Source organism: Bidens hawaiensis, unplaced genomic scaffold (assembly GCF_021521415.1).
Source record: "Bidens hawaiensis isolate Kalapana, Puna unplaced genomic scaffold, B.hawaiensis_p1.1 tig00006594_1, whole genome shotgun sequence".
Taxonomy (NCBI): domain Eukaryota; kingdom Viridiplantae; phylum Streptophyta; class Magnoliopsida; order Asterales; family Asteraceae; genus Bidens; species Bidens hawaiensis.
In genome coordinates, this window is record NW_027491444.1 from 192,706 (window position 1) to 216,928 (window position 24,223).

A 24,223-nucleotide genomic window follows, 5' to 3' on the forward strand; every position below is an offset into this window, starting at 1 on the left:
TTTGATCGACTTTTTTTGCTGCTCGATTTATATAAATCTTGGTTCTAGAATTTTTTTTTTTTTTGTCATAATCAAATTGTTGAATCTTGGGTTATATGAGTTAAGAGCTTGTTTTTGTTATGTATTTAACCATTGAATATGCAGCAATTTACTTAAGTGTGGTGTTGTATGTTTTAGAGTTATAAATTGGTACATATAAAGTAAGCAAAAGCTTGTTAACATGTAGGTTACATGACAATTTTTTGTACCATATTATTATTGCAATAATAATATGTTACAAAAATATTGTATATATGTGTGAACCCTGACTAAGGTAAAATTGCACTAATTTTGACGTCATTTACTAATCTCATGAAAAGAACGTTAAAAGTGGCGGAAGGTTAATTATGCATCATGTGGTGGCGTTGATAGCCGAAAGACAAGGGCACATGCACCAATTGGGCGGTGTCTCGATGATTGAGTGTTATGCGCCTTATGTCCAAGGCTTGATGCAAAACTACTATTGAGCCGAATGTCTCACCGGAAGCAGCCTCTCTATTCCTAAAGTGTAGAGGTAAGGTTGTCAACATTTTACCCTTCTCAGACCTTGCCATAACTTTGCTATTGGTGGGATTTACTGAGTACGATGATGATGATTATCTTTTATTATTTGTGTCTCTCAAGTTGTTAGGGTCTGAAATAAACATTGTTTCAATGTCAGTTTTGAGTTTGATTATTTTTAGTTATGGACTTCTAAGTTCTATCATGAACCTTTGAGGTTTTCTAAAAGCTTTTGGTTAATCAACCGAGTTTGAGGTTTCATAAACTTGATGTTTGTTTCGCCTTTAACTTAGTTTTGATATAACATGTATGATACATGTTTGTTTTAGTTAGTAAACCAATTAGTTAAGTCGGTTAGTTAGTCAGCTAAATCAAATGTTAAGCTAAGTAGATGCGGTAATGCACAAACAACCTTAGTCAGATTGATAATAAACTACTCGTTTCATTTTCCCTCTTGTTCCCTCTTAATTGTGTGTGATTAGCAATCCTCAAGAACTAATCTCGAATCTTTGGTTCTTCTAGTTGTTAATCGGGTGTTTGACCACTGATTATCAGTCTCAAATCACCAATTCGATATTACAATCTTTCTCAGAATCTAAAGATCACATCAATGTAATAACTTTTAAAAGTTCGTAAAAATGAATGTGTGAACTTGCAAACACGCCAAGTTAACTCGAGAACAATCCATGTAGCTAAATGTGTTCAATGTTTCACCAAAACAAGCTAAAACTTGTTTAGATTAAACTTAAACCTACAAATTTCATATTAATCACACCCCTCACAACAATAAAAGCAGTCGTTCAGTGACTTTCACCATATTTCTAAGAAACCAATTGGATAAACTCGGATTATGTCATCATGTCATGCAATGATCATGGTTGGGTGTATACTAAAAAATTATGTTAATCCCAAAATTAAAGTGATTTTGGTATTAAATAGACTTTTTCAAGTTGTTTACAATTTTTTGATATGGTTTGATTTTGTCACCTAATATTCTTGTCCTTTACATGTTATCACTTTTAGATTTATGGAATCCTAATAATATAATTGCCAGACGCAGAATCATATAAATTATAAAATGCATGTGGAGATTTATAATTAGGTGGGCCTTTTGTGCCAATTTGACAGCATACAATGTATGTATATTCAAGCCGAGCGGGGAGCTCGGCTCGTTTAGACTTACGAGAGCTTGAGCCCGAACTCGGCTCGTGAGTAGTTTTAAAAAGCTCGGCTCCTTTGTTATTTACTTTATATACGTTTTTATTTATTTATATGTTTTTTGGAAAAACAAAAGTCTTAACAAAGCCTGAAATTGGCTCAAGTTCGAGTTGTGGGGCACCATAAACAAGCCAAAGCTTGGCTCGAGATCGGTTGTGTGTTGTGAAATTAATGCATAGAAGTCTAAAAGAGATAAAACTTAACTCGTTTGCACCCCTAAGTCAGTTTGGGTGAATATTTACAAATTCTTTTCAAAAGTGTCACGTTTTACGCGGTATCTTTATAATTAACGGCTTAAAACAAGGCACCAGCAAGAAGCTATAGGGAAAAATATCTAAAGATTTAGTTATAAATTATTTGGATATTTGAATGATTCGGATCCATGATATATATATATATTTAACACCTTTGTTGCATGTTAGTTAAATGCGTACTCACATGTTCGTCCCCTGTTTGGAATCACAGAGAGTTTCTTCCAAAGAGCATAAACACTAGTTCTCGGGTCCTCTTCATGTTCTCGGAGGAACCTTCTCCACTAATGCCACTTGACACCAGTTGCACCGTCATAAGAGTCGAAACCCTCTGACGTAACGTGGGCAAGATAAAATCCTCAGTTTTGGTTCGGATTCGAACTGACGACCTCCCGAATGAAACCTAGTTCTTATATGTTCGTCACTTTTATCGAGTTAATAAAAAACTACAATAATATATATTTATTTGTTTAAAAAAATATAGTGATTTTTTTGACTCTTTTTCAACACGAGAAAATAAAAAAAAGAAGAATTTTCAAAATTCCAAACAGGAGTCAGAAAATAAGATAAAAAAAGGTCGTCATCTTCTACCTAAAATAAGAAAATTGTTTCAAAAATATATTAATCAACGGTGTTACCCCGTCAAACAAGAAGTTGATATATTCTTTTAACTAATCATGAAATAAGAAAGAAATTACAGATTAATAATACTGGTTATATTATATTATATTGATTGATGATTAAAAATAAGAGCATATGACAATAAAAATCAACTGTTATAAGTAAATTATATGGGTTAAACGTCTTTGAATAAAAAAATTAATAATATGTTTGTGGTCAATGAATCTTGAGCTTCATATTAAAAAGCTAAAAATATAGTAATTTTCTTTTTATATATCCAAAAGAAGTGACAACTGTATAGGGGTGTGCGTTGTACGGTTCGGTTTTTGGTCTTTGGATTCGGTTTGGTTTTGGATGTTTTTTTCGGTTTTGTTAATCAAGGCAAAACGTGTTGGGCCAAAATAACCTGACCCAAGATATTTAAATTGGGCATGCTATTTGTTTTTTTATTTAAACTAATGATTAATATAATGTTGAATGTTTGAACCCAAATATTATTAAAAGCTTATAAAAGAGATTTAAAATCAAAACTAAAAGAACCACTATTATTATTTAGTTATCATATGTAGAAACCAAATATATTTATTACTAACCATATGTTAAAACTAAACAAATAGTCATCGGTAGTTTTTTCTTTTAATGGTTACGGTAAGATGTTATGGTTATTTTGATTTTTTTGTTATTTCGGTTCAGTTCGGTTTCTTCGGTTCTTAACCAAATACAAAACCGAACCAAAACTAATATTTTGGTTTTTGCTAAAGTTCAAAACAGAACCGCCGATTTCTAATTCGGTTTGGTTTTTCCGGTTTCGATTCGGTTTTTTCAGTTTAGTTTTATGCACACCCCTACAACTACTAGTCATAAGGTACATAAATTTCTAATTCACAAGTTTGATATGATAATTTATGGATTAGTTACAAGAAATAGGTCATGAAAAAATATTAAACATTTTATATAAACTATTTATTTTACAATATATATGCTGATCGATAATATATAACTAGATAAAAGATATGATTATATTTATACTACAATAAGGAGTATCCTCAAAGAAAGTTACCATGGAAGCAAATCAATATGTAACGCTTAAAAAAACATAAAAGGAATCAAATTGTCAAGAAAACGATCATCTTACACTAACATTCGTCATTGATCCATCAGATTTTTCACATAACGGTTTATCGATATTGGTATCTTTACTGGTTGATTAATTAACAACGAAACTTGCTAGCACGTAAATGCTAAAAGTTTATGATATAGTCAACATGTGTATTCGTTAGATTTAGTATTTTAAGTTTATTCGGACTTAAAAATTGTTACATGAGTCAAAATTATTCACCATATGATTACACGTTCACACCCATGAAAAAGAAATGAGAACGTTAAAATGTTCAAATTTTCACCATTCAATTGTTTCAACTTTCTACGTAATTACGTACATTGACTACATTTTGAACATTCTAGAAGTATTTTACAATACAAGGGGTGAAAAGGTCATGTTATTTAAGGTACTAGACGAGCTCGAGCTGAGCTTAGGCTCGTTAAGTTTTTTTTTTCCCTTTCAAAATGCATAAAAATAGTTAAAAAAAACCGTATATAAATTAATTAATAAATAAGCCAAGCCCGAGCTTGAAAAAACAACTCACATGCCGAGCTGGAGCCCGAGATCTCGTAAGTCAAAACAAGTCGAGCTTGGGCTTGGCTCAGCTCGTTTACACCCCTGCATGTTATGTAAATAAATTTTTCGGTTACTAATTAATGTCAAATGCATCTTCTATTTATTACGTATTCAATAGGTGTGTTAAAAGTTATTTGACTAATATATTAAGATGATAGCTAGAGACTAGAGATGTGAGTGCGGGATCTATATTTGTAACAAATATTCGACTTTGCATATGCAAATTGTTATGTACCAAGACCAAAGGATATAGTCGATGGGCTACAAAAAAAGAGGATCCTACTTCGCTCATGTACTGTCTTTTAACTCTCCTACCGTTGGTAAAGCTAGCAGTCTAATACAATTTCTGCTTGTTAAGACAGCACACTGGTACATTTTCTTTGGCCACTTAGACCAACCCCCAAGCCCGATCTTTGAACTAATAAGACATAGTAGAAAACCATCATCGCACTATGTGTTTTCATAAACCTCAAGATTATAATTAGTTAAAGACGTGAGACATCTAGTAGGTTTTTGAAAATATTAGCTTGAGTACTTCGTGAGAAATCCACACTTTAAGACAAACAAAAATAAATCGGTGAGCTTCTTGTTCCAAATACACGATATTTGTTGATATAACGAGTTGAATAATGTTACCATAACATAACACTCTAAAGTTAGGCATTATGACTTATACATGTCTAAATAAAGTTGAACTATTGTCAATAATTTAACATGTAAAAAAAATAAGGAAGACATTATAATCACATTGAATCTATATATGTATAGCCAAGAAGTAGAACCAAAAATAACAAATTGAATGGATAAACGTACAACCAGACAAAAAGCCTCTCATGTGAATCCACCGAAAAGTACGAGCAGGTATAATTATGTTAATTAATAATTATATAGAAAAAAGTTGTTATAATAAACGTAAAATATTGGAATTAATAAAGTAAAGAACCTGTGTGACATAACATAGCATGTCTTGTTTATGCAAATTGAATCATATAATAAGTAGTTGTTGCATTTGAACATTAATTTGTTGATTACTTAGAGCAATGTTGTATCTCATAAACCGAATATTACGTAGTATTTTGTCGGAAGCTTATCAAAAGTTGTCGTTTGTAGATACTTATAATATGTGGTCACAAACTTAGAATAATTTGTCGGCAACGGATGAGCAATGATATATGAACTTAATCGACAGATCATCGGAAACTTTTATGATGGATCACCAAGACACCAACGAATGCATCATCAATGGATGATACGAGCTGAAGGGCGTAGTAATATCACCAAGAAGTTTGTCAGCAAATGATCATTTATACGGAAACTTGTAACCAAATAATAACGTTCGTAGCTAGAAAAAAACTTATGCTGATGATATAACCATACACATTAACTGACCACATGCGCATGATGAAGATGTTGAAATATTTAGCGACCGTATGTAAAACCGGCATACAATATTCAAGTAACGCTTCGGCGCCATAGTTAACAAACTACTTACCATTGCATTGGCTTAGATAAGAAATTTTTTGTAATATCTAACTTTCGAAACCATCAATTCCAACATATAGTAGTGTTTTTGGAGTATGTATACGCATTAAAGAATGTATATGAAATCTAGGGAGGTTGGAGACGAACAATGCATTAAGTAGGGAGGTTTGAGGAGTATCTATAGGCGTTTGACAATAAATTCATGTAAAAGCCTTAAGGACTCGACAAAACATTCATAATAAATTTTTATATTGACGACACACAATTTAAATTATGCTCCTAATTCCACCTAATGCACACTTTGTGAGATACACAATTATTTGTTTTGTGACATTTCTAGTAGTGCTAATTATCTTAATTATTTGTTTTCTTCTGTAAGATAAATACAATTATGATTCTCTATAAAAAAAAAACACACCATTAAATACTGATTATGGGTCATAACATTTTCTGTTTTGTTCTTAATAGAAATCATTTTATTGTTTACTTAATTATTATTTAATATGAATTTCTTTTCAAACCACATGGATGAATATATAATTAATTGTTCACCCATAAATACGTTCCCCACTCCTCACTTGCATAATGCATTACTTGAAAGGTTCTAACGACTCCTCTATTTTCTCTTCAAAATCATCACTCATCAAAAACCATACATAACACTAACTTTCATACAAAGTGTAAACTTAGTGCTAAAATATTTTTTCTTCACCGTTTTATGTATTCAGATACCCTGATACACAAGTTGAGTAACAACACTTTCTTGTTTTAGGCAACAAGAAGTTGAGTACTATGGGAAATTGTATGCAAACATGTATGCAAAGAAAGAAGAAACACTCACACCAAGAGAAGAAACAAGAATCTAGAGATCATAGTTTGAGCAAAGAAGGTATTAATAGTAGTAGTGGAGTGAGGGTAAAAGTGGTATTAAGAAAAGATGAGTTAGAGTGGCTACTACTTCAACTTAAGCAAGATGATAAAGGCAAGAAACTAGAAGAGGTGTTGAAAGAGATTGAGAAGAGTAGATGTAGATCATTAATAGTGGAAATTAGTAGTGGTACAAAGTGGAAGCCTTCTCTAGAGAGCATTATGGAGATATGACACTTGCTAATGTTTATCATCATCTTGTATTCATATGCTTTCCTTTGTTCATGCTAGATTTGTAATTATGTCTTCTTTGTTAGGCTCTTTTGGATTAAAGTATGAGTTGATCTTAGCTTAAACTTGTGTACTATGAAACAAGTCCATAACTAATAGTCTAATACGAGTATGGTGTTAGAGTCAAATTCTAACAACTCTTAACGAGAGAAACATGAAAATAACTAGGGTAATTATCAGTACTCTACTTTTATTATTATTTTTCTTAGTGTAATTACTCTAGTTCAAAAATAGAGTGATAATATCATAATAATCACTCTAGTTATTTGTAAGTTTAGTATATTAATCTCATTTATAACGGATCTCACCCCTATGAGTATAAAGGTATTTAAACTACAACTAATATGCATGCACGCAAACATAATATGTTTTTTATAAGATTCTTAAATATTCATTATTAGTATCAATAGTTGATTACATCGAACATACAAATCTTCATTGAAACTAAATTTATTCAATCTGTGTGAATGTGTGATACATGGATTTCTAACATAGTATAAAATATACATACAAAAAGGTAAGATATGAAGCCCACAAAAACTGCGCGAAAACGCACTAGGAAGTTGGCATTGCTTGACAAAATAATTATTTATCGGTTTGGATCATGAATGACTCGAGTACAGGGCAAGTAAAGCTTGTGCTTGAGGTTGCTGAAAATTAAAAGCCCCAAATTTATATAAAATTTATTATATCCGTGGGTCGTGGCTATGGTTTAGGCCCAACCATTAACCCAAGTTCAATAGTCATTTTGGGCCTAGTTTCAACGTTCCTTTAACTTGAAAGATTTTTGCAATTTCCTTTAAATCCGGACTAAATCCACGGAATACTTAAATGGCTTAAAAAACACATAATTTTATTCAGAGGCTTTCGAACCAAAAACATCGGCCGGCAAGCTTCAGGCATATCATCCTTTTAAATTTAACACAAACAACTAACTAAACAATAAGCCTAATAACTGTACTTATAGATTAACAATTGAGATAAGCTAGGCTTTCGAACCACACTCCAAGGATTCTTCCTCACGGGTCGTCTTTAGGGTGGGGTCAGCCAGCTTAATGGAATAAATGCTCCCGCATCAATTCCATTTGTAAATAATGTAAACAAAGATTTTCATCAATCATAATTATTATTATTTGAAGCATAATTTAATTCGCATTTTGAGCATCTTTTATAAATTACACATTGTATCCTAAAAAAAATAGTTTTTTAACAATGTTTAATGCCTATAGAATCAAGAATGAAGCTCACTCTATGCATCACTAACACAATCCCAAATAAGTTTCAAATCTTTAGCAAACTGTTTTTCTCTTCCTATTATAACTGTATTATGATTAACACCTTTGATGATCTTAACCTTCGCTTCGGGTACCTTAACTTTAATATTGTTGCTACATTCCACTGGCACCACCTGGTCCCTAGACCCCTGGACCACGATCACCCGTGCTTGAACTCGTTGTAGTATTTCAAGACACGGGTCCATCATCTTGGCTCCACCACATATCACATTGTGCATTGTGTGCCAAGCTGAATGGTGTGTGTGCCTGAATAAGTCCACCACTAGGAAATTGAGCTTCCTGCACATCATGATTCACGATTTATTCATTGCCATTTTATATCGGTTAATTTTACACTAAAGTCACTCAAACATTTATGTTACGCTCACTAAACTTTCATTAGGTGCTCTAATACTATAAAATTTATTAAATATTGTTATTATCTTTTTTTTTTAAAAAAATTTAGTTATCGAAATGGAACATATGTGATTTCTGGTTAGTGGTTACTATTAATTGATTATTTTTCTTTTCAATTTGACTTAATATGATATGAAACTTGGTTATTATTTAGTGAGTCTTTTTCACCATTATAACCTCATACACTCATACTTCAACTAAATTTTTTAAAATGTCACTAAAGATATAGTGTGCATGAATTGATTTTGGGCTCAAACCAAAAAATTTGTTTTTGAGTTTTTAAAAACCGTCCGTTTTTGGGTTTAGGTGTGGGTTTAGTTCAACTTCAGTTTTTCGGTTTTAACATTTGGGCTTTAAATTTTTGGGTTGAAAAAAAAAGACAAAAATAAGAAATTTGGGCTTAAACTTTGGGCCTAAATCTTTTTGTGATATGATAATTAATTCATTATTTATTAAACTCTTAAAAATTACTTAAAATCAAAACTATGATTATCCATAAACTCGGTTCGGTTTTGTTCAAAATTTTCAATTTTAATTATATGCAAAACCGAACCGAAATTTCGGTTTTTAATAACAAAAGACCAAACAGTCAGTTTTTTTTTGTTCAATTATTTCCATTATGTTTTTGTTTTTTTTGGATTTATACACACCCCTGCTAACAATAAATAGGATCCATATATGTTACATTTAGATCACTTAGTTTATAAATTTTAGCATTTATAAAAAGTATCACTGCGTTGTAGTACCAAAAAGTTGAGAAAAACGGAAACTTGGTTATTATTGTGTGAAGTTCTTCTTTTTATATCGCGTTAATCTTTAAAAGAAGAAGAATTTATTGTACCTTTTTCGCGTAACAAGCTTCAAGATCTTTTCCCATACCCTATGATTCCTACACAAAACAAAACACACACATCTTCCCAAATGCTCATACCATGTCATGAATGCTGATCCAAATAACAATGGTGGCCATACACTCTTGGTTGCAAGCCTTTTTAATGCTATTTCACTAGCATCCTCTTCTTCGGACGATAAAAAGTATGGCTGCAAGTTAAATTTTACCAAGTTAAATAAAAACAACATACTTTGACTTTCAAAGTCAAACCGATACGTTTTGAATATTTAACGAAAAGAGTATTCGGTTACATGATAGAAAGTTATCACCATGTTAATGTTACACTAACCAACAAGTTTTAAGCTAAAATTTTTACTTTTAAAATGGAAGTTGATATGGAATTGAATTTGGAAATTACTAAAGTTGACTTTGAATGTCTTGAACATGTAAAGGGACTTGCAAGATTTTGACTTTCAAAGTCAAACTGATACATTCTATAAATTTATAACCATGTTAATGTTACTTTAAAAGTTACAACATTCTGAGCTAAATAGTAGGGGTGTGCAAGAAACCGAAAAAACCGATCCGAAACCGAAAAAACCGAAAAATCCAAACCGAAAAAACCGAACAGAAACAAAAACCTACGGTTTGGTTTTATGTTTTTGTAAAACCGCACTAACAGTTCGGTTTTGGTTTTGCATGTAAAAAAAACCGAAAAAACGGAACCGAACTGAATTCCTAATTTTTTGTTTTTTTTATATTTTATATTAAGTAATTTATAAGAATTTAATAAATATGTAACTCCAATATTTTTTATCAAATGCATAATATTCTATTATTTTACAATTAACAAAATTATTTATACATAAATTCATTTTGCCAACTTTTTTTTCAGCCTAAAAATTTCAAGCTCAAATGGCAAAAACCGAAACCAAAACGAAAATCGAAAAACCGAAACCGAATGGTTTCACAAACTCCAAAAACCGAAGTTACAACACATTTTGAGCTAAAAAAAACTTTCTGTAACTTAAAAGTTTATATGAATATTTGAAAAAGTAATATAGTTGACTTTGACTTTGACTTTGACTTTGACTTTGACTATGGTGAACATGTAAAGAGACTTACAGGAGCAACTAGAGAGACACTATATCAAACTAGTTGACTTTGACTTTGACTTTGACTTTGACTTTGACTTTGACTATGGTGAACATGTAAAGAGACTTACAGGAGCAACTAGAGTGATGGATTTGATACTGTTGGGATATTTTGCTGCTAATGCTATAGCAATAATACACCCCATGGAGTGTGCAACTAAATGAAAAGATTTCAAGTTGAATTCGCGAATGACTGATTTTTCGACGGCTTCCAAATGGTCATTTAAAGTGTATAGACAGTCTCTTGGCTTTGAACTACTTCCAAATCCCAAAAGATCAACAGCGAAAAGTCGGTATTTAGTATCAACTAGTTCGGGGAATATAGTTTCGGTCCAAATAAACGAAGACGACATAAACCCGTGTAGAAATATCACGTTTTCTGTTGGCGTGTTACCAAAATCTTGATTTCCTGCATAATAATCAAGATTAAATATTTAGAATAAGCAGTGTATATTTACACTTATATTTTTATTGCAAATCAGAATTTATCAAATTGAAGAGATAGGTCCCAGCAGAACCCAGTTGGACCCGCAAGACTCACCTTAAAGAGGGACGTCTGCGCAGTTGGACCCGCAAGACTCACCTTAAAAAGGGACGTCTGCGCAAAGACCAACTGGATCCGCAGGACCCACCATGCTCAGAGATAACGTCCTTACGCGCAGTACGCAAGCTGTTCCCGCATGAAAAGCCTCCCAATGGTGACGTACCCCGCCTGTTCCCGCATCTGCGGATACTAGCCATCAGGGAAGGCTACCCGCACTAACAGCAAGGCTACACGCACAAGGCACTAACTCAAATAATTCAGTAATGTCACCTGAAGGAGCAAGCCGGGAATACTCCCGCCCAAAGCCGGGAATACTCCCGCCCAAATGAGCCAGTCCGTACGCTACTGGAGGATCTTTTGTACTATACCTGCCAAGGTATGGACAAAAGATCTGACCAAAGCAGCGACAGCTCACTGGCAACAGTACGACGAGGAGCACGCTCCAGTACTTAATGTCACTATCAGCCGCTGCCTACTCACCAACCCCTGTCGTGGCACGTACATAGCCTGCAGTTGGTGGAAAAGGAATAGTACACAGCCGGCCATGTCACTATCAGCCGTTGCCTACCCACCAACCACCAGCATGGCACGTGCGTAGCCCACAGTTGGTAGAAAAGGAATATTATACAGCTGGCTGTACCTGCTTGAAAACCTACCTTCGGCTATAAATACTCCAACACCTTGGAACGGTATCACTATCTTATATCCCCATATATTATCTGATATCTGCTCTAGCAATTTCTCTTAATATACACTTATATTCAAGAGCAATCTAGTCTGATTCTCACGCCGGAGGGTGGTCACAAGGAGGTACCCCCCCTTCTCAGTGACGAGCTCACGGTGTCTGTTTTGCAGGTCATCAGAGGAATAACCATCTTTGCCGGACCTAACCCTCGTGGGAAACATCTACTTAACCCCCAGATTATCCGTAATCTGCCGGGGTCACTTAGTGTTTCTTCATTGGCGCCATCCGTGCATAAAAGCTAGAACTAATTCTCAGTTTTTTCAAAACTTCTGGAAAGATGGTTAAGGTTACTCCGTTGCCAAGGCCAACGAGTGACCAAGAAACTCCGGTAACCACAACCCCAGCTACTGGGGGGGAACACCGACGAGTACACAAATTTTACGAACACTACCCCGGTTACCCAAACCGGGGCAAGTGCAGTAAATTTTACGAACACTACCCCGGTTACCCAAGCCGGGGCAAGTGTAGTAAACAATCCTCCCCTGGGATTCATTGATACCCAGGTGGAAAGACGACATACGAAGCTCCCCCGCCAAACACTTGATCAAGTTAAGGCGTGGGCGAAAGCATGTCAGAAGGAATTCCAAGCTGAGTTGGATGAACGCTTACGTTCACTCCAACAGGCTGACGAATTCGGAAGCACTCGACAACAGCTCAACATGAGCAATGAGTGCGAGTAATGGGACGATGATTCGGAGGAGTCCGACAGCGACGCAAACCCTCGCCATAGGGCGAAAGGGAAGCGTAAGGAAACGGACTTCCAACGAAAGAATTTTGGAGAAACCTTCAAACAAAGGAACGCGGGAGGAAACCCACGTGACTTCTCCAAAACCTTTAGACCGACTGTTGCAGATGCGGGAACGTCCAAGTTTGCAAGGGACATTGCGGAAGCAATCGCCCCGAAGAGTGCTAAACAGATGTCCAACATCGGCACTTATGATGGTATATCTGACCCAGACGATCATTTGAACAGATTCATAGCGGGGGCAACCGTCAGCAATTGGACGGAACCCACGTGGTGTTATATGTTCCAAATGACGCTTGTTGGGGCAGCCAGAGCGTGGTTCGACCGTCTACCGGTCCACCACATCTACGATTGGGCTGACTTCCAGCAAAAGTTCAGCCAACACTTCAGTCAACAAAGAAAGTATACCGAAGAGCAATGGACGATCCTCAACTGCATCCGAGAAGAAGATGAGTCTTTACTAGACTTCATCACGCGCTTCAATTCAAAGAAACTGAGTCTGGGCACCATAAGCGAAGATCTTGTTCGCGCAGCTTTCATCCAAGGCGCCGAATACCCAGAGCTTATCCGCACAATGACGGGTAAAGACGGCATGCCATCCACATGGGATGCCATCATGACAGCAGCTAAACGCTTCGCGGAAACGGAAAAGCAATTGGGTAGAGATCTTCCCCAGAGCACAAACCTCTACACTCAGAAAACAAGAGAAAACAACGTCCTTACCGCCCGACTAAACAAAAAGAGGAAGCTAGGCATTTGGCAGTCAATTGTAAACTTTGACACCTCATCCGGCTCACACCCTCGGTTAGGCGGAAGAGATAACATGCAGTTGTCGAACCGGAACTCCAGATGGACGCCACTCACCAAAAGCGTCACTGAGATATTCTCCACCGAGAGGCTCCCATGGCCAGAGGCTCCAATTATCCGACAGCGTCCAAACGCTGATCAAAGCAAATTCTGTGACTTCCACAGGACAAAAGGCCACACCACCGAGGAATGCTTAGACTTGAAGGACGTCATCGAAGCATTTGTCAGAGATGGGAAACTCACGCACCTCGTGGCGCAATGAACGCTGAGCAGGCTAATGCGTGTAGAACCCCAGTTGGGGAAAACACGAATGAAACTGCAGCTTCAAATGTTGGAGACTACATAATGCGTAAACAACGAGATTCCGAACCAGGTGCATATCGGCTCGAAAGGCTCGATGACACCCCCATCCCAAGAACATGGAAGGGAGCTCAATTACGCAGGCTGCATGTAGATCAATTCCAAACTTGTAAAGGCCTAGAGCCACTTCTAATGGAAATGATTCTCCTTATTACATTGCCGCTGATGGTCTTACATTTATACTTATGAACTTTCCACACTGATATGCCGGTATTCACCGCATAAATAAGTGGGGAAGTCGTTGCGTGTGGACGGCGGCAAAACCCGCATAAACACAAAACGGTAAAAATTTCTAAGGAAAATATGAGGAAAACCTTCACGCAGGTCAGTTATAGGTGAAGTTTGGTCATCCCACTAAATGAAAGTGACGGTCCTACCCGCACAATCATGATAGAGGAAACTGAACATTAACCTATTGACAACCGCGCGTCGAAAGGTTTAACTTATTCAAAACACTGATATGCCGGTATTCACCGCATAAATAAATGGGGAAGTCGTTGCGTGTGGATGGCGGCAAAACCCGCATAAACACAAAAAACGGCAAAAATTTCTAAGGAAAATATGAGAAAAACCTTCACGCATGTCAGTTATAGGTGAAGATTGGTCATCCCACTAAATGAAAGTGACGGTCCTACCCGCACAATCATGATAGAGGAAACTGAACATTAACCTATTGACAACCGCGCGTCGAAAGGTTTAACTTATTCAAAACACTGATATGCCGGTATTCACCGCATAAATAAGTGGGGAAGTCGTTGCGTGTGGACGGCGGCAAAACCCGCATAAACACAAAAAACGGCAAAAATTTCTAAGGAAAAGATGAGGAAAACCTTCACGCAGGTCAGTTATAGGTGAAGATTGGTCATCCCACTAAATGAAAGTGACGGTCCTACCCGCACACTCATGATAAAGGAAACTGAACACTAACCTATTGACAACCACGCGTCGAAAAGTTAACTTATTCAAAACACTTGGAAAATTGCTAAGTTCGACTAAAGTATGCACGAGCGAATCATATATTGTTTATGAGGCAAAACAAGTGCCAAATTAAATTATAATATGCATGAGCAAGTCATATAACGTTTATAAAGCAAGTCATCCAATGAAAGTGGCGGTCCTACCCGCACAAACATTTATATTTCATAAAAAAATTCAAACATTACAAGAATGGCCGGGTATCTACCCGCCTACAGAAATATAAATCTATCCTAACGGTGGGAAGGGATATCAAGGTTCAAACTTCATGACCACTCCCTCCAAACCCACTTGTACCCGCACCATCAGTTGGCTGTGGCGGTTCAAGAAAAGTCTTGAGAATGGTTAGCCCATCATCAGCAGCAATTTCGTTCACCTTCTCCACCACCGAATGCGGGAAGGCAGCATACTGGTTCACTGCTTGGTCATAGGCAGCTTCAGTGTCCACGTCATAAAGAGGGAAGTTGGAAGGCGGGATGCCCTTCTCAACAAACCCCAGACCAAGCAAGAAACCAGCCTTTTCCCCATCCTCATGAGAAGCGTTGAGGGCTGCGCTCATGGCATCATCATAAGATGTGTTCGTGAAGATCCGATGCACAACCTATAAAAAAAATATGTATCAAAAACTTTTCTAAGTATAAAGAAAAGTGTAAAGACATTATGAAGCTACGCATACCTGCAACAACGCTTCTCGTAAAAGCCATTCTTTGGTGATCAGAGCTTCCTGGAGGGCAGCTTGAGCTTGGTTGCGGGCGCGTTCGGCTTCATTTTTGTTAAGGTTGGCAAGCAACACTTCCTTAGCAGCAGCCTCTTCAACGCCCTTCAGCTTACGCTCAGTATGATCAAGCATACCCCTCTGGTCTAAGATCTCTTGAAGCTTCTTGGCGTCTTCCATGGCCAAGGCATCATGAGCCTGCTGGAGCCTCTCTAGTTTGGCTTTAAGCTCCTCATTCTCGGCGCAGAGGCTCAGCAACAGCTTCAGCTTTGATGGCCCTCTCGGTCGCATTCCGCGCAGTTTCCTTAGCCAACCTAAGCTGTTCGTTAACAACTTGGGTAGCCTTGGAACGGGCCTCGAGCCGGGCCTGAACTTCAACCTAGAGGGCCTTGAAGGCCTTTTCCTTCTCCGCAGCAATGGCGGAAAGTCTCCTGTTCTCCTCCCGGATAGCCCGCGCCTGGGCCACTTCCTGGCTACGCGCCGCCTTTAACTTGTCGTTTTCACAACAAAGCAACTCGACGCGCGGCTGCATCCGGGCAAGGAGAATCCGAAGCTCGTTCGTCAGCCTACCCTCCTGGTAGCTAGACATAGCTTCCCCCAACGCACCACTTGGGGCTGCGTGACGCGCCCACTCGACGCAGTCCACAGCCGTCCGAAGGGTTGTTCCCCGGCGGATGTTCCACCGCGGAACATACACCTCATTGGAATCCGAAACTGCAAAAACAAAAAGCAGTTAGGAAAAAATGATAAAAAAAAATATGCCAAAATAACCCTACGCACCTGTAGGGTCGACAACAGGCCGGTAGCCGCCAAACCCATCACCCGAACCTAAGGGATATCCATCCAAGAGGTCAGGCAGATGGGAAGGAGGCAGAGATTGGATAGAAGCCCCAACGCCGAACATACCTGATGAACCGGCCGGGGGCACGGTTGAAGCCGCCGCGGTAGAGACCATCGGAGGTGAACTCACTGGAGGTGAACTCACAACCGTGGCCGCCGCTGCGGAGGAGCCCGCAGAGAAAATCACCGCCGGCTCAGTGAAGGATGCAATGAATATGGCACTGACAGCCGGCAGAGAGGACGTTACAGTTGGAACAGTTGCCTCAACGGGATGAGCAACTGAACCAATGCTGCAAACAGGCGCAGCTGCCTGGGTCATCGCCTCGGGTAGGTTGACCAAACCTACCGTCGTGGGTCCAGAACTGCTCATTCCCGTATCACTTTGGAATGCGGTTACATCCACGCCTGTATGAAGACAATATATTAAAAACAATGGCGAAAAGAATTGCGGGTAAGATAAATAAAAAGTACTCACGAGTTTTCTTAATCTTGAAGGTTCTGACGGGCGGGGACGAACCCGATGGAACTGGCCTCTTCACGCCAGTCACCGTCGTAGAACTTGGTCGCCCGAAGGTGGCATCTGTCTCAACCTCCGACACAGTTGTCTCACCACTACCAGGGTTCCCCGCCGCCTCCTCACTTTCGGTCTCCGAGTCAGACCGGTTCCCCTGATCGGCAGTGGAGGCAACCTTCGCCTTCACGCCGGCAGCTTTCTTCTTCCTCACGAAGAAAGGACCGTCTGCGGATTCCTCATCAGAAGATGACAAAATTAGAGAAACTCCAGCAGAGGTTTGAGCATGAAGAGGGCGAGGGTTAATGAAACCCTTACCTGGCCGCGTGGCGCTCAGAATTTCGTGGCCTGGCGGGTAGACCTCCACAAACCGATCCGCCGTTTGCTCCAAGATGGGCAACTCGTTCTCGTCGAGAGCATGAGTACCCAACCTAGCAGGACCACCGCTCTCACGCGGTTGCAGAAGCGACTGCAAATTGTTCCCCTCTGAAAATAAACAGAAAAGCAGTTAGAAGAAAAACCCTAAATCAGCAAAAAGAGATGGAGCATACCATAGGGAATAGAATTCGAACCGTATTTAAGAACGATGGGAATCTGTGGCGCCTCTGCCCCAGCATCCTTCCATACCCGGCTCATCCCAAGCATCACCATCCCAGACTCCGCAAAGCGATAAACCGGAGTCTGGATCCGGGAGATCTTGGTAAACCATTCCGCCTCCTGGTAGTTGGAGGCGTGAAGGTTCGGGAGTGCTCTCCCGTTCTTGAATGTCATCGCTATGGGGACGACACGGGCAGAGATATAGAAGAACTCCCGCTTCCAAGACCGAAGACTCCGCTCGGTAGCACAGATCTTCAAACCCTTGATCCGAGTAATCAGAATATACCAGCCCTGGATGCACCTCCAGGAGTAGAAGGTCATCAGGCGGTCGACGCGAGGCTCAACGCCCAGAATGTGGCACACCCATTCAAAGTGGCGAACCTTTGCGATCGCCATCGGGTGCACCTCCGTCAAATGTACACCGTGTTTCTCCATAACACGGTACACAAACTTCGTCAATGGGAACCTGATATTCCCATAGATGAAGAATGCAGCATACACCCCTATCTTGCCCTTGGGGGCATCGTACACTGTCTGGTGAGGCTCAGGAAACTCAGGCTCGAAAGGCTCGAGCATGAACTTCTTGACGATGTAGTGATACAGGTCGACGGAAATAGCACACTGGCACTCGCCAGCAGTACTCTTGTCGTCTTTGTCAGACACTGACATCGGGTTCTCCGTATACACGTCAGACTCCTCGGCAGTAGCTTCAGGATCATGAGTAGAAGACATCTTGGAGGTATGAAAGAACGATTTCATGAGAATGCTCGACGGAAAAGTTAGAGTATTCGCCGGAAATCGCTTAGAAGAAGTGAAACTGTGAGTTGAGATGCATCCTCTCCTCCCTTTATATACTCATCGCAATGAATGCGATGAATTTAATGCGGAGGAGAGAGGAAAGCGCAAGTGCAATGAAACTATGACACGTGTAAAGAGCACGTTGGCAACAGCTGTTGACAGGACGCGTGCCGTAAACTTCGCGCCCACGCGCCTGAAAAAGCGTTTGGAATGACCATATACTGTCACGTCGCCATAACTTCATGCACGTCCTGAAACTGTCAGAAGAAACCGTCACACCACGCTGACGTCCCTTCAACAGTTGGACTGTTCTTATCCTTTCACCAACTCTTCGAATTTCAAAAAGATTCAAAAATAAGAGGGAATACATCCCCTTACCTTGGCAACCAAGTAACTATAAGACGGGTGCGGGTACAGTGTTTAGGCAAAACCCTTCACATACTTAGTACCCGCAGGGAAATTGAAGCCAAGAATACCTTGGCAACCAAGTAACTATAAGACGGGTGCGGGTACAGTGTCAAGGCAAAACCCTTCACATACTTAGCACCCGCATGGAATTGAAGCCAAGAATACCTTGGAAGTAAAGTAACTATAAGACGAGTGTGGGTACAGTGTCAAGGCGAAACCCTTCACATACTTAGCACTCGCAGGGAATTGAAACCAAGAAGGATCTTCTGGGCCATGCTTGTGGAAAGGGATATAACATCCCCGCATAGCGGGAACATTGAGAACTATATTGTTTGATGCTCCAAGATGGAATTGGTTGTTTAAACATAATTGATCACTATGTCTAAAACTACCAAAACCTCGTGGAGAACCTATACAACTGAAACTCAACGCTCCTGACTTGCGAGGAGGTTACACACCTACCCACATCATACCCAAAGATCAAGCAGAAAAGTGGGAAATTCTGCGTGACATTAGGAAACCCGCGGGAAGAATCCCCACGGAGAACCTTAAAACTAAACCCTTTTCGAAACCCCTTGCTTAAGTCCAAAAGTTCACCTCACTTATTAACAATTCATGAGAAGAACATTGGACTGGGGAGACTTGAAGAGGTAGGTCCCAACAGAACCCAATTGGACCCGCAAGACTCACCTTAAAGAGGGACGTCTGCGCAGTTGGACCCGCAAGACTCACCTTAAAAAGGGACGTCTGCGCAAAGACCAACTGGATCCGCAGGACCCACCATGCTCAGAGATGACGTCCTTACGCGCAGTACGCAAGCTGTTCCCGCAAAAAAAGCCTCCCAATGGTGACGTACCCCGCCTGTTCCCGCAGCTGCGGATACTAGCCATCAGGGAAGGCTACCCGCACTAACAGCAAGGCTACACGCACAAGGCACTAACTCAAATAATTCAGTAATGTCGCCTGAAGGAGCAAGCCGGGAATACTCCCGCCCAAATGAGCCAGTCCGTACGTTACTGGAGGATCTTTTGTACTATACCTGCCAAGGTATGGACAAAAGATCTGACCAAAGCAGCGACAGCTCACTGGCAACAGTACGACGAGGAGCACGCTCCAGTACTTAATGTCACTATCAGCCGCTGCCTACTCACCAACCCCTGTCGTGGCACGTACATAGCCTGCAGTTGGTGGAAAAGGAATAGTACACAGCCGGCCATGTCACTATCAGCCGCTGCCTACCCACCAACCACCAGCATGGCACGTGCGTAGCCCACAGTTGGTAGAAAAGGAATATTATACAGCTGGCTGTACCTGCTTGAAAACCTACCTTCGGCTATAAATACTCCAACACCTTGGAACGGAATCACTATCTTATATCCCCATATATTATCTGATATCTGCTCTAGCAATTTCTCTTAATATACACTTATATTCAAGAGCAATCTAGTCCGATTCTCACGCCGGAGGGTGGTCACAAGGAGGTACCCCCCCTTCTTAGTGAGGAGCTCACGGTGTCTGTTTTGCAGGTCATCATAATCTTTGCCGGACCTAACCCTCGTGGGAAACATCTACTTAACCCCTAGATTATCCGTAATCTGCCGGGGTCACTTAGTGTTTCTTCACAAATCTACATCCAAACACCGCTTTTGATGCGCGTTCATTGCCAACGATCAGTTTGATTCGGATTGTTTTATATTAGTAATCGCTTTCATAGTGAATAGATGTTAATAAAGATTGGTCTTTAGATTTTTGCTGTTACACTTACAGTACCTAGGGGTGTAAACGAGACAAGCTGCTCATGAGGTACTAAAGCCTAAAAATAATCTTGTTTAGTTAACGAGCCTGAGCTCAAACTGGCTTACAAGCTTAAACAAGCGTATTATTTATATAAATTTATTTAATATATTAAAAATAATTCAAGTGTATAATAATAATAATAAGAAGAAGAAGAAGAAGATAATAATAATAATGTATATAAACTAATTGATAAATAATAAATGAGCCTTTTCCGAGCTTGAGCTCTCGTAAGTTAAATGACCCGAACTTAATTTAAACATATACTCCTTCCATCCATTATAAACAGTTACACTAAGTTATAATTAAGTTGCAATCCTGGATGCCACAAATAAAAAAGATTAATCATTTAACTAATGTGGCTACATGTTTACTTTTTTCTTTTCTTTTTCTATAAGATAGCTTATACTGTTTATAACAAACTGTTGGGTTTATAAAAATTTTAACACCAAGATTGTCCTGTTCTTTCTAAGCTTATAGAATCCACTATGTTTGAAATCCAAAAGTCAAACTGTATATCAGCTAGGCAGGCCGTGCTAAAGACAGAAGCAGGAAAAAGGAAAAATTGCTAAGCTCGAGAAGGTGTGTGTTCAGTGGCGGAATCAGAAATTTTTAATTGAGGGGTCGTGGCATTATTGTTTTGGATTCTTAATTTGTTAGTGTACGCTACTTATTGTAACTAGAAGTTGGAAACTATAACCTTCAGCGTCCCGTAGTTTGAAACTATTGTAAAAATGCTTCAGTCTCGACGCTAAAAATTTCTGCATATTTATGTTTAGGGAAAAAATTGACAATTCGGTTGACAAGGGTTTTTTCGTGTCGTTTCTTTACTTCATCTTAAATTTTAATCGAATAATTTAATAAATTGTTTATGCAAAGATCGAGTCGCCAATAATTTCACCTTTCATTAACCAACTTCTTTCTTAACTTTTTATTTTTTATCATATCTTAGCATTTAAAGGATTTTAATGTTTGATTTGTTTTACTAAATTATAAATTCTAAAAATGTTACACATATAAGAATTTTATTAAAAAAAATATAAGTTTATAACAAACTAAAATAATAAATCTTAAACTGTTAATATATACAGTAATATAAATAATAATCTATTGAAAACTCAATAGAGAAAAGAACTTGATATGCTATTAATTTATTAAATATATACAACAATCAATAATAAAAAACTAAAATAAAACTAATAAGTTGAGTGTTTGACCAATTGAGCAGTACTATATGCAGCCAAAGTTAAACATATAATAATATATAATAGGTTTTTGTACGGTGGTCTTTCTTCTCCATTTTTATTTACGTTACCGGCCACAGAAACACTTCGCCGGATCATACGACCATAGTCATCAACACGAAAACCTTTAAATATAGTAACTCAATATTTATTTTATAACTTAAAATACTCTGTTTAACATAAACTGGAGAGGGTCCGGCTGTAATTTATTTTTTTCCGGTTAAGTGTTCAGGTAGTCGGGTTTATGGTTAATTTGGCCGGCCGGAGGGTCGACCCCCCCCCCCTTAAATCCGCCGATGTGTGTGTTGAGAATCAACATGTCTTCATTCTTTTTGCTTTCGATACATTTGGGTCTCTTGCTCTCGATGCTGCTACGTTTCTAAAAAGAGTTCAGCCCGTCGTGCACAGTAACTCAACGACGCCGAAAAACGATAACTTTGTTTTCAGTAGGATCGGTTTTGACATTCAAAACGGGTGGCGGCACAGCTTGTTTTGATTATGATTTTATAAAAAAAAATAACTACAAAAAGTACAAATACATAATATAACATGAAATTAATAACAATAGGTGTTACCTTTTAATGAATCCTTAACAACAACATGAAGCTTCTTCTGGTCACCACAATTACTCATCCAAGAAACACAACTCTCACACCCACAATCCGACCACCTAGTATTCTCCGAAACATCCTTAACATTAACAACTCTCCTTTGTGTCTTTCCAACAAAACCCATAATTTCCTTAAAAACATTTTTCCTACCAAACGAAGTATTTGAAACCCCATTATTCATTTCTTCAAAATTATTTGATGTTGGATTTTGTCTTTGACTTTGACAGTAACATGGGGGGGGGGGTTGACTTTCCCTCCAAAAACACATCAATATATTTGTAAAAAATGCACATTATGAAGTCTAATAAATCAAGAAACATGAACACTATAGGATTTATTATAGATAGGATAATATCTGCCATTAAAGCCATACTTATACATATGATATCTCTCTCTCTCTATATATATATACATATATAAATATATTTATATACAGAGAGAACCTAACTAGAAGCAATGAGAGGATTCAAAGATGAAGCATAATTTGACAAATACATGCGACGTACTTTTTGCCACGTCATGTAGAATATTGAGTTGTTGGTAATTACACTTTTGCCCCTTATACTTTGTTTGTTTGGTCTTTAACGTGCGGTGATGAATAAAATGTTTGTGTTTGTTTATGTGTACTTTTAATGAATGTAAATGAACATAGACAAACACAAACAGACATAAATGAATATAAACAGACATATATAGCAATATTTAAATGTAAGTTTAAATTATTTCGGTAAGAAATAACTACAATAACCAGTATTTTAACAGTAAACGGAAATATTTAAATAAAGTGTAAATGTGATCACATGGTTCATTAAGATATTAATAATTGCTAAATGTATGTTTGGATTAATATGTAAACAACAAACACACAACGAATTGGTAATGAGTTCATAGTCGTCTATTTAACTAAATAATAAAATGTGTTTATGTTCATTCGATTATTAAATAAACGATTCACTAAACACTCATTACGGTTATATAACTCAACTTAGCGTATTCGGGGCACTCCTCGAGCACTCAGATTGCAACAAACCGAACAACCAATCAAAAACTGAAAAGTCACATCACTTGTAGCCAATTGAACCGAACCATTGGTGGCGATGTAATTGAATACACAAACCCAGTTAATGATTGTTTAACAGTTGTATTCTTCAACACTTCGGCATGGCATACCTGAATTCACAACCCAGTTTGCTTACCCGAAGGGTTGGTGGTGGTGTAACCGATCAACCTGCGCCAACTCGATTCCATATCGAATGGTGCCCCTAATACCCTTATTGTAATAGATTGCTTCATTATGGTTGGTCAAAATGCACTCATTTTTAAAACATGCATCCAAACAAGACTAATTGATGCAAGTCAATGGGTTGTAATGTAATATTTATTTATTTATTTATTTATTATTATTATTATTATTATTATTATTATTATTATTATTATTATTCATTTTGGCCAATTGGCCTAATCTTCTATTGGCTTTTACGATAGGGTCGTTGGACCAAAACTGTCGTTCAAAGAAAGCCCATCACGTACATGATTCGGTTTTGATTAATACTTTTACAAGAATTATATTTTATTTAAATAATTTTATTTATAATATGTTGATTAAATTATAAATTAACCAATAGAAAACTAGTTTGTGGTTATATAAGTCTTATTATCAACCAATTAACTTATGATTATTGTTAACTACATGTTCACATAAATACTCTTGTGATTTCTAATGGTGTGTTACACTTTGTGATGGTGTAATTATGTTGAAAGAGAAAGAGATAATGATTTTGAATTAGACTTAAGGCCGTAATTCCTTAATATAAACTTCGAGTACCGCTAAGTCAGTCACGCTTATGAGCCTCGTATCAATAGATACGAGGCCTAAAAGATTTATCAGTGCCTCTTTTATATAA

The 24,223-nt window shown here is 38.2% G+C and overlaps 1 pseudogene across 1 annotated transcript; it reads right to left on the reverse strand.

Annotated features, from left to right (window-relative positions):
- Positions 1-8,122: 8,122 nt before the first annotated feature.
- On the reverse strand, positions 8,123-22,714 carry LOC143632992 (putative lysophospholipase BODYGUARD 4; annotated as a pseudogene). Its single transcript, XR_013153608.1, has 4 exons — positions 22,284-22,714; positions 10,697-11,034; positions 9,481-9,680; positions 8,123-8,522 (listed from the first exon to the last, which is right to left on the reverse strand). The product of XR_013153608.1 is annotated as a putative lysophospholipase BODYGUARD 4 (transcript).
- Positions 22,715-24,223: the final 1,509 nt, after the last annotated feature.